The following is a 12,400-nucleotide window of genomic DNA, read 5'->3' as shown; positions in this document are numbered from 1 at the left end:
ACTATGGGATATAGAGAGGATATGCAATTTTGTTAAACATACATGTGAGTTTGCAATAAGTTTTTAACTGCACAGATCACAAATATGTTGAAGAGAGAGATTTGGATCTAAAATCAAATGAATTTATCCTGATATTATGCAGCTGAATAATGTTCTACGTGCAAGTGCATATACTTCAAAATCCAACTTTATAGTATCAAGAATCTCATGAAGGGAAAAGCCACTGATACATGTACGACATTTGGCGGTTTGGAGGGATAGGACATGAGTGTAGTGTACCAACAAATACAAGGAGAAATGCCGTCTCTTTTTTCTTTTTCTTGATATTCAACTAATGTTCATCATGGACGACCAAATTACCAAGAAACGCATCACAGTTGTCTTTGCACCCACTAGGCTTTCCAAGGGAAAATTATAAAAACATACCTACAATTTGCAGCGTGCTCCTCCTCGGTGGGTCGTCGTCGGGGTCCTCCTCGGCGGCGTGCACCTCCTCGGTGGCGTCGGCGCGGTCCTCCTCAGTGGCAGCGGCTCCTCCTCGGCGTCGACGCGGTCCTCCTCGGCGGCGTGCAACTCCTCGGCGGGTCGTCGTCGGGGTGGCCCTCCTCGTTGGGGGCGGCGGTGTCGTGGGGTGGCCCTCCTCGTCGGGGGTGGCGGACGGAGGGAGAGCGCGGGCGGCGGCGAAAAGGGAGAGCGCAGGCGGCGGCAGTTCAATCGGACAGCCTGAAGGAGCGGTCGAAACTTCGTCAAAGTGCTAGGGTTTTCGGGGCTGTGCGCGCTTATATAGAAATTATTTCCACATGCGGTTCTTAGGTCAACCGCCTGTGAAATGATTTTTTTCCTTGTTTGGGAAATATTCTTCTATTACATATTAAAGCATCTTAAATTAAAACATATAATTACCCTAAATATAAATTAAAGCATATTATTACTCTATACATGCCCTTGATATAAATTAAAGTATAATCTTTCTTACATCATGCATACAAGTCCTCAATACAAATTAAAGCTTATCCTAATTTTATACAAATTTCAGATTCTGTCACATTGAAAAATAATTTGCATAACATGATACTATTTGCCTTGAACTGTTTTGCCTACACCATCAAGGCGCATGTAGGGCATCACAGATTTATCGAGGGTTGCTTCTACAAGTTTGATCTTTTTTGGATCTCCGAAAGGCGGCACGTCGTCAAACTGATTGTATTCTTCCTCATCCTCCACATTCTCAACTCCGATAATTCTTTGTTTCCCGGCAACAACTACGTGCTTATTTTCATTCACGGGGTCGATTATATAGAAAACCTATGCGACGTGATCAACGAGTACCCACAGGTCATCTTTATGTCCTATAAGGCTGAGGTCGACAGTTATGAACCCGTAGCTGTCCACCGTCACACCATTTGGGTGTTTGACCCATTTGCACCGAAAGACGGGGATCTGCAGATTCACTCCATAGTCGAGTTCCCAAATTTCATCTATGAACCCATAGTAGGTGACCTTTTCCCCTGTTGTGTCATAGGCTTCTATCTAAACGCCGCTGTTTTGGGTCGTGCTCTTCTTGTCCTTTGCTTTGGTATAAAACGTGTACCCATTAATGTCATACACTTCTCATGATGTAACTAAACTTGATGGGCCACAAGGCAATATTTTCACATTTTTTTTATCTACAGATTCACCATCCGAAAGGTTTTGGTTCTTGAACCATGTGGTAAAGCGACGCTTGTGCTCTTTTAAGATCCAATCATACGAGCGGCCTTGATTTTTTGTGTGGAGCTCATCCAGGTGTTGCTCGACGTACGGCGCCACTAACTGAAGCTGCTGCAAGATGGTCAAATATGCTTCTCCCACTGCTTTGTAATCATGATCGATGAATCTTTTCTTTTCTTTGGTCCCTCTCCTAGACAACCTCCCCTCATGTCGAGATACAAGTACACCAATCGAATTAGAATCTTTTATGTAATCGATGCAACACTCAACGACTTCCTCGGTACTATAGCCCTCGATCATGGAACCCTCTGGGTGAGCAGGATTCTGTACATAGCCCTTGAGAATGCCCATGTACCGCTCAAACGCATACATTTGATGCAAGAATACAGGGCCCAGCGCAATTATCTCGTTCACAATGTGAACCAAGAGGTGTACCATGATATCGAAAAAGGATGGAGGGAAGCACATCTCAAGTTGGCACAGAGTCTCTACCAAGTAACTATGTAGAGCACCCAGTTTTTCAGCATCGATCACCTTCTGAGCAATTGCGTTGAAGAAGTGACACAACCGTGTGATGACCACCTTTATGTATCTTGGCTTGATACCTCTGATAGCAATAGGGAGCATTTGCGTCATCATCACATGACAATCGTGAAACTTCATGCCGATTAGCTTCAAATCTTTCATCGAGACTAGGTTCTTAATGTTGGATGAGTAGCTAGTCGGGACTCTCACCCCACGGAAGCACTTGCATAGTGCCTTTTTCTCCTCAGGTGTCAGAGAGTAGCTAGCCAGGGGAAGATAATGTTTCCCATTTGGTCTGTCTTCAGGGTGTAACTCTGGCCTGATTTCAAAATGCACCAAGTCCTTACGTGACTTGATTCCATCCTTTGTCTTGCCCGGTATGTCCAGTAAGAGGCCAAGGATGCTATCACACACATTTTCTCAATGTGCATGACATCGATGCTATGACGGACGTCCAAGTCCTTCCAGTAGGGCAAATACTTAAAAGAAAATTGGCATCTTCTTCCACAGCGTGATGGTCGGTGTCTCACTTTTCTTCCTCTTTTTACCCTTCGGCGGCTTCCCAAAAACAACCTTGATGCTACTGACCATTTGAAACACTAGTGCCCCGCTGCGAGGTTTCGGGCCAGTATCCTCCTCAACCGTGTTGTCAAAATGTTTCTTCATCTTCCAGTATCTATGAGTTATGAGTAAGGAAGGTACACAGACATGATTTCATCCAAGCACACTGCACATCCTTGCTTCCCTTTAACCTGTTCCGATAGGGAAAAAAGGGCGGGATAATCATTGATGGTAACGAAAATCATGGTTTTCAGCATGAAGTACTGTCGTCGGAACTCATCCCACACCCGAACCCCCCTCATTCCACAGTTTTGCCATATCTTCCATTAATGGTTCCAGAAACACATCTATATCGTTGTTAGGTTGTTTCGGTCCTTGGATAAGAATGGACAGTATAAGGTACTTCCGCTTCATGCATAGCCCTGGAGGAAGGTTGTAGATGGCTAGAACTACTAGCCAAGTGCTATGTAAGGTGCTCATGTCACCGAAAGGATTCATTCCGTCGGTACTCAACGCGAACCTTACATTCCTTGGTTCTTCAGCGAACTCTGGATACATGGCATCGAACTTTCTCCATTTGCTAGCATCAACGGGGTGTCGAAGCTTAGTTCCATCCTTCTTGCGCTTATCGAAATGCCAACGCATCAGTTCAGAGTCCTTAGGGTTCGAGTACAAACGCTGCAAGCGGGAGATCACCGGTAGGTACCACATCACCATCGCAGGACTTCTTCTCTTCTTCTCTGCGTTGGAAGAAGTGTCTTCTTCGTCACGACTAGCATTACTCTTCTTCTTCTTCGCGTTGGCGGAAACATCTTCGTCCTCACAATCATCATTCCTCTTGTACCGACTCGCATTGCACACTGGACATCTATCCAAGGCTTTGTACTCTTTACGATAGAGGATACAGTGGTTCAGACACGCGTGTATTTTTTGCACATCCAATGACAACGGGCAGATAAGCTTCTTCGCCTGATAAGTGGTGGTGGGCAAGGAGTTAGGTTTCAGAAGCATGTTTGCCAAGAGACTCAACAGATCCGAGAAACTCTTGTCGGACCATCAATTGCTGGCCTTCAACCTTAGAAGTTCAAGCACCGAATGCAACACCGTAAACTCCTTATCACAGCCCTTCGATTCCTCATACAAAAGTTCCTTCGATGCCTTCTGTAACGCCTCGAAATTATCTAAACCTCTCGTGTCCCTTAAAACATGCGGTTCTGCATGGCGCAGCATTTCCTCCAGATCAAAATCAGTATCATCATCCATCATAACATCAGTGTCGCCTTCGATTGCTCCCTCATCATCACCATCCACTTGATCAGCAGCAATGTCCTCGTTTGGTTCACTTGTACATTGTTCTCCGTGATTGAACCAACATTTGTAATCCTCAACAAACCTCTCAAGATAAAGTGTGATTTGATTATGCTTGATTTGTCCCACAATTTCTGGTTCTTGCAGTTAGAACATGGACAGTATATTTCCTTTGTCTTCTTAGTCATAGCGTCATTCTCGGTGGCTTCAATAAAAGCAGAGAGTCATTTGATGTATATTTCTCCATATCTCGGCGCATCGTACATCCATGCTCTGTCCATTATTAACTTCAACTACAAAATTAGATACATTAATTAATTAATTAATTTGAAAATCAGAATAAAAAAGATTTTTTTTTAAAAAAATAAAAAAATGGGCTTGTTATGATTATAATATGTCTACACAATTGAATCTATATTGGGGCAAATTTATGACTCAAAATAATGTGAATTCATTACTTCCTCTCCCTGGAGATCTAGATCTAGATCTAAATCTACAGAAAAAATCCCCATTCATGATGAAACCTCCTAAGACTAAAAAATATCAAATTCTAGCTACATTTTTAAAATATAATACTAGAATCATGTGAATCTACACAATTAAATCAATATTTGCAATAAATTTGTGCTAATTTGATGATCTAAATGGCAAGAACCATAAGCATCCCTAGATCACATTTAAACCCTAATTTAACCTTAAATCTAAATCTGAACTTAAAAAAAATACAAGCTAGGGATGAAATACCTATACCTTATTTGGCTCCTCCAAGAAATTCAAAAACAAAACCTTCCCCCCCCCCTATTTTTCAAATCCGCCGCCACTTGAGAGCTCTACTGTTCAGACAACAGTAGAGCCTGTCTGAATTGAGCTCCCCTAGATGATGCACTATTTATAGAACTATTTTCATAGACGGTTGACATAAGCAACCGCCTGTGAGCCTGTCTGAATCGAGCTCCCCTAGAAAATGCATTTTCATAGGCACTTCCTTATGTGAACCGCATGTGGAAATGGAGCTATTTCCACATGCGGTTGGTATAAGAAACCGCCTGTGAAAATTAGTTTTCACAGGCGGTCCTCAACTGCACGGGGCCGTAACCACTTTTTCAGACGGTTGGTGCTATGAACCGTCTTTAAAAATAAAACTAAGTGTCTCGAAAAATAGTTTTTTAAGTAGTACCCAATGGGTTAAACAAACCGTCAAGGAGACAAATCCTCAATTGGAAACCCATTGTCAATTCATGTCGGGCCCACGTTGGAAATGGCAGGTTGACCACCTAGTTGCTGCCTGGTAATACACCATCTGCCAGAGGATAACCGCGGTACGGTAGGCATACGGGTGAATCTCCGACCAAGAGTGCCCGGCGGGATGTTGCCAACGATCCATGCTCAGGAATTGCATCTTCAGACGGTGTATCATAATTCCGGATGGTTTAGAAACCGCTGGCTATTCTTGGGATCCTAGTAGTGATGAAATGTTTTTTACTCTACCGGATTCCAAATTATTTGTTGTTTTATACATATGATCTTTTCTCTAAATACAGGTTATTCCACAAATTGGAGAAACGACCCGTTTCTTCCTAATATATTCTTATTATTTGAATTAATGCTTATCTATATTCACAAAAATAAATGTACGTAGTTTGATATATCAAATTTCTCTACTTCAATTTCATCGTATTTAATAGGAAAAAAAGTCATTAGTGACGGGTGATAACTGGCATTAGTGACGGGTCATGTACCCGTCACTCTTATCGCGTCACTAATGCTAGGTTATTAGTGACGGGTTATAATGACCGATGAACATTTTTCGAATTTTTCGACACAAAAAATCAAAAAAATATTTTATCACCCGAGCCATCCTAATGCAGACCCATCTCCCATATACCTCACAAGCCACATTTTTTCACATTGTTTTCAAGTTTGCGTTCAATAGAAATCGAACCTGCGACCTCCTCCTCGCGCGTGTAGCCATCTTACCACTTCTGTTATCATATAGTTATGATAGAAACCAGATATTTATTCTTTTAACATTCTTTGCCTAAGGTCATTAGTAACGCGTCATAACCATGACCCGTTAGTACTAGCTAATTTCGCTAAATTTCAATGATGGTTATAATTTGATAGGTGACCCAGAGTGTATTCGGTAAAACAGGCATAACTTTTGCATACGAACTCCGATTTCGATAGTTTTTTATTCTACGGACATTCATAGAAAAAGCTACATCTATTTCTCCCCCACTTTGTCAGGTTTAGAGAATTTTTCAAAGCCAAAAATAGCTTTGAAGATTGAGTTCTCACCCCTGAAAAATAGCCAAAAAATTTTCACACACGCTTGTGTCTATAGCCATCACACCTTACATCAAAATTGACTAGACATGTATAATAGTTCCTATTCTAGTACTGCTGAGGTGAGAAAAAATAATAAAAAAATAAAATAAAAATAAAAAATATTTGGAAATACCGTCATTAGTGACTGGAGTTGGACATTAACGACGGATTACAAGTTGACTAGTATAGGACGATCCGTGACTGATAAGTTGATCATTAGCGATGAGTCAAGTTGTGACCCGTCACTAATAACTAGCCTAGGACGACCACTGATGATCTAGTCATTAGTGAGGGTCACAACTTGACCTGTCACTAATAACTAGCCTAGAATGACCTATCATTGATAACCTAGTCATTAGTGACGGGTCACAACTTGACCCGTCACTATTATCATCAGTGATGGGTTATGTTACGACCCGTCACTAATGACCACTCATTAGTGACGGGTCTATATCTGATGCTGACCAGAAGGCACGTTAGTGACGCGTACTTATTAGACCCATCACTAATAGACCATTAGTGACACGTGTTAATAAGCTATCACTAATATGGTGTCTCCTTTGCTGGTTTCTTATGTAATGAGAGTAAATGTTCAAGTATGAAAGTAAATTAAGGGTACAATCATCATTTGCCACTACTCCTTAACACCCTGTTTGAAACACATGATTTTCCATACGAACCGTATATATGAAATTCATATCCAGCAAAAGTGGATGCTACCAATACGATGAAATCCTAACGTGACTTAATTCATGAGATGGCTGAAACGACTAGAAATATTTGGGAATAATCTCATAGGGCAATAAGTTCCAGGAAAACAAAAAAAATCAGGTGCTCGTTGAGCAGCTTATACCTTGGATGAATCAAGTGAGTAATATATAGTGTTGACGTGGAAAAATGTCACGCCAAGCACCAAACACCTCATGCGCAAATCGAACTGAAACCTTCCTGGACGAACCAAAATTTCCGGACTCCTGATAAGAAGTTCCGGTTTTGGTCACCCCACGGGTAGCACATCGCTGGGCCTTCATCATCACCAATGCTCGAAAGGGACCCCATCAGAGTGTAGATGGCCGACGGCTTGTTCATGATCGTAGGGCATTGCGCAACTGCTCCCATGAGTAAATGGATCCTGGAGGCAACGCGGAGTACCACGACCTCGCTATCCCCTTGACCGCTAACACAAAGGCCTTCGCCAATGTCATGTCGTCTCCTCTTGCAGATTCAACTATCGCCTCGAAACTCATAACAAAATCCTTCAGATCTGACTCTTCGTCAAGCATTACCACCCTAGACATCTTGAAGCCCGAAGGCCACGGTTGGTTCTGCAAGTCAACAAAGAGCGGTGATTCTGGATCACTCGCGCATGACCTATGCCGAAGGTCCTGCGCCGGTCGTGCTGCAACTGCTGATGGAGGAGTCATGTGGCGAGTCGGTTCATCTCCGCACTGGAACATGTCAATCCCTTCTTGCATTTTCTCCAGTGTTCTTCTAGCCTCATCGGCTCACCGGCGATACTCTACGGCCTTCCGACTGAGTTGTCTGCCTTCGTGTGGTAAGATATGATGCTTAGTTTGTACAAGTCTCACTTATTGAGAATTTAATTTGATATTGAATTTATACCAAAAAATTTGGAGATCTGAGTTTGTCTTCAAATGTGATGCTTAGTTTGTACAAGTCTCATTCATTGATAATATAAGTTGATATTGAATTTGTACCAAAAACATTTGGAGATCTAAAATTGTCATTTCTTCTATCTAAAATAAAAGAATGTACCACAAAGTGAAGAACATGGTGGTGTTAATCCTTGCTCATAGTTTCATATTTGTAATTTATGTTCACATTTAACACAATGGCATGCATATATCAAGTGAAACTCCCTGTGGACATTGTGGTGTCAATCCTTGGTCTTACTTTTCATAAATTTTATTTTTTGCCATGATTAATAAGTCCATAGTATGGAAATTATGTAGGGATGGCACTACCAAAAGCAAGTCGCCCCCCTTAGACCAGGGTGCAACCTCATATGGAAATGAACATGTGAACATGGAATAGACAAGAAGCGGAAGCCAAAGTGAGTACCTCAACTTGGATCACCCTGACGATCTAGAGGTTCAAACCTCGGCTGATGGTACATATTGTCAGACATCCCAAGTACAGAGAAGGCGTGGCCAAGGTCCTAAGAAGTTGCCTAGAAGATGCTTCGTCATCATGGACATTGACAGAGTCGAGGAGCCTTTGAAGCCTTCGAATGTAATGGGGCTGTACAAGAAAGCTTGCATTGTTCTCATCAGGGATCATGTCCCAATCAGTTATAGATGTTAGAGAGGCCGCCCAGATGACCAGTGGCTCATTCCCAATGGCATCAAGAACCTCTTGTGGGAGAAATTGATAGATAAGTTCGAGTTTCCTGAAGGGTGCAACCATGAGTGAGGGAAGGCCCAAGCATTAAACGTAATGGCCAAGTCATTTAAGAATTGTAAAGGTATATTGTACAGAGATTATGTGAGGAATGACCGAACACCAAACTTTAATGTTTACCCTAAGTTGCAAGATTATTGGAATGAATTTGTGCTGTACAAGTAGTCATAGGAAGCAATTAAGGAAAGTGAGGGAAACAAGGCCAACTCCGAAAAGAACATCTGCCATCATATACTAGGCACGAGCTGTTACGTGAAGAAATTACCCAAATGGGAGAAGAAGAAAGAAGAACTAGCCTGCAATTGTGTTACACCTGTGATGGCTTAGTCAATTCCGTGAGAAAAATACTATTTGTACGTGAGGGGGTGACTCCTTCAGATGAAGGCCAACTATGCTTCAGAAAAAAAAAAGATCAAGAGGTAACGCAAAGTATTGCGGATGCCACGCCCAGAGTTCCCAAAGCTCTTTTAGGGCAGATAGGGAGTAGGACGAGCTAACCTTGGCACTATGAAACAAGGAGCACCATGGTTGTACGCAAGACCAAGGTTTAAGGCCTTGGAAAGACTCCTACCAAAAAGACTCTGAGAGTTATAGGAGTTAGAAGGGAAGTAAACAAGAAATGCAAGATGTCTTGGCTCTTGTATGAGAAGAACTCGAATAAGAAAGACAAATGATAGTAGCCCATATACGGCAAGCCATCCAAGAAGCCATCACCCAACAGAAAGTACAAGACAATGTTGCTATTCTCCACAACTATAGTGTTGGTGATTTGCCCTAGAGACGATCGCATATGAAGACTGGATTTGCAAGTGGGATTTAATATGATTAAAGGTCCATTAGGGTTTAGAGTCATGATGGGCTTTAATGTGATTAAAGGCCCATTAGAGTACTCTATATAAGAGGAGGCAGGATCCATGGGCGCAGTTGTTGATTCCACCACCAAAACCCTGGCCACCACCTCTTCCCGAACTCCTTGTGAAACCCTAGTCAGGCGCATGGTGCTAGCACACCGGCACTCAACGGATACCGTAGAGGCACTGCTACGATTATTGCGGTGCTGATTGGCGATAAGGACACTACTACAGGTTTGATTACTTGCTCATTGTGATCGAGGATGTGGTTGAGGGTTCTTATTCATGGTCGATGAGGTTGTTGACGTGATCGACTACTTCCTCTATGTGGTTGCGAAGCTAGTCAAGGACGCAGTGTCTATAGTCAGAGCTGGTCGAGGACGTGGTGCGCTTGGTCGGAGCTGGTCGAGGATGCAGTGCCTGTGGTCAGAGCTGGTCGAGGACATGATACACATGGTCGGGCATGGTCAAGAACACGCACGAAGTTGGATCGTTCTACTTTAATTCTTCTTCCACTGCACCACACGTCTAGTGATAACGATCTATGATCCCCTACTCACATGGTTTCAAGGTTGAACGCGGTAGAGAAATTTTGATTTGTGCTAGTGTAGCCTACCCATTCCTCAACATTGGTATCATAGTCTACATGCATATTTTTTTGATCTAGATCGGTCACATATATATGATATGTGGTGGTAATAGATAGGATCTATTATTGTACTTGTGACCAGTTCATGTGATGGATCGGTCGATGCATAGTTTGGTAAAATTGGGATTGGAATGAGGTGTGAGTCGATGGAATCACACAACCAAATAGATTAGCTCAATCTGTCACCTGGCCGCGTGTGCAACTTGCCCCTACCGGCTAGAATCACAATCGGGGCTAACAGCACGCGTTACTGCATGGTTGGAAGAACAGCAAATCGAGGTTGTGTTTGTTGTCGTCGTTTCTAAAAAACCTGATGCGTTGATCAATATGATTGATCTAGTGGAAATTGAGGCATTGTGAATGACTTAATATTGGCTTGATACGATCAATTTGATGAGATTTTCGTAGTGATTTCATAGATACAATCTATGTATTTCCGAGTGGTTTTCAGGGAGCTGCTCTGAAAGTCGTTGCATAGCATACATGCATAGATTGTTATAATAACATGTTCATGTCACGGCATTAGAATTTGTTTATAAGCTTAATTAAGTTTTGCAGAGAATATTGTGACTAGTACGGCCTTATGATGTATGTGATGCAGGTGTGTAATTTTCATGGCTTGCATGTCATGGTTAATTGCAGCTGTTGTGTTATTGTATAACGGCCTGCGTGCCGACTTGTGATGCTTCATATTCTCATGTAATTTGTTGCTAGCTATTAAGAGTAGTAGTCTAGTACATGATCATGGAGACTTAAAGCATGATGACTTGGAGGACAGGACCGTGGCGATGGAGATCACCATGTGAATGGGCCATACTATTTCATAGTTAATATGATTGCTTGTGATGTTTATCTATGTTCATGTCATACTTTTCCTTCATGTTTTATATGCGGTGGATATGATTACTATGATAGAATAGCTTCTCTAAGAAAAATTAAGAGTAATTGATGCCCTTCCAATAGCTGCATCGACATAGGTTTTGATCATTGTTTAGTAGGTCTGTCAAAGTAGGGTGCCATCATTTATCTTAACCAGTTAGGGTGGATGTCGGACATCTACATGAATAGTGTTGGTTTACTTAACAAAGCTATCAAAACAGTTTTGTGCTTTGGGGAATGGAGTTGAGCGCCAGGGCATTTGATGCCACGCAACAAACAAGTGTTACATAGATATATGATTAGCAATGTGTTTCTTACCTATGTCACCTAGGTTTCTAGCAGTGATGCCAAAGCTCACTATAACCTAGTTGAATATGGATATTGTCCCATTGTATGGCATTGGAGGCAAACGATTTCAAAACTTACAATGGGAGTATATTTTGATAAGTTGTTTATTAGAGGATACACAAAAACATAGTGTTGAAGTGTTGCATATATTTTGTTGTATATTTTAGAAGTAGTTCCCCTTACAATTCCAGATTAAATTGTGATGATTGATATGATATTGAATTGTGAATTGTTCTCACTCAATGATGCAAAGGATGTGTTCTAGAGGTTCTTGTCCTGATGAAATAGCTCAAAGATGCTATCTTGTAACTCAGAGAGTTTATGAGAAAAACCATGATCACTCACTTTATGTCCATTGCCTCACATTGAATGTGACTTCAATATGATTGGAGGGCATATTGCTTTGTGGAGAACCAGGCTTGGCTAAAAGATACTTGATCATGAAAGCCTCGCTTGTGTACATGTTTAGAAAGTGGTGCATAGCACTTAAAGAGCCATAATCATACGATGAAAGTTCAAAGGGAAACCATGAATGCTTGGAAGTTCTCGAGAAAAGGAAAGGAAGTATGACTTCTAGCCCTAGATACCAATGATATAGACTTGGATCTTGCCACTTTCTCTTGTTACTCTTGGGTAGTTTATACTAGAATCAAACTTGAGTTTTTGGCAAAATATGAAGTTAATATGTGCATCGGCAATATAGCAAATGGTTGTTATGTTGGTCGATTGGCACTATAGCTTCATTATTACCCTCGGAGTTTTGAATGGAATAATTGTTATTCCGATCTTAACTTGCCTATGACCATAAAATCTGCTTTGG

The sequence above is a fragment of the Phragmites australis genome, chromosome 7, assembly GCF_958298935.1.
Source record: "Phragmites australis chromosome 7, lpPhrAust1.1, whole genome shotgun sequence".
In the NCBI taxonomy this organism is placed as follows: Eukaryota; Viridiplantae; Streptophyta; class Magnoliopsida; order Poales; family Poaceae; genus Phragmites; species Phragmites australis.
The sequence above is the reverse complement of the archived record's forward strand: the minus strand, read 5'-3'. Positions refer to the sequence as shown.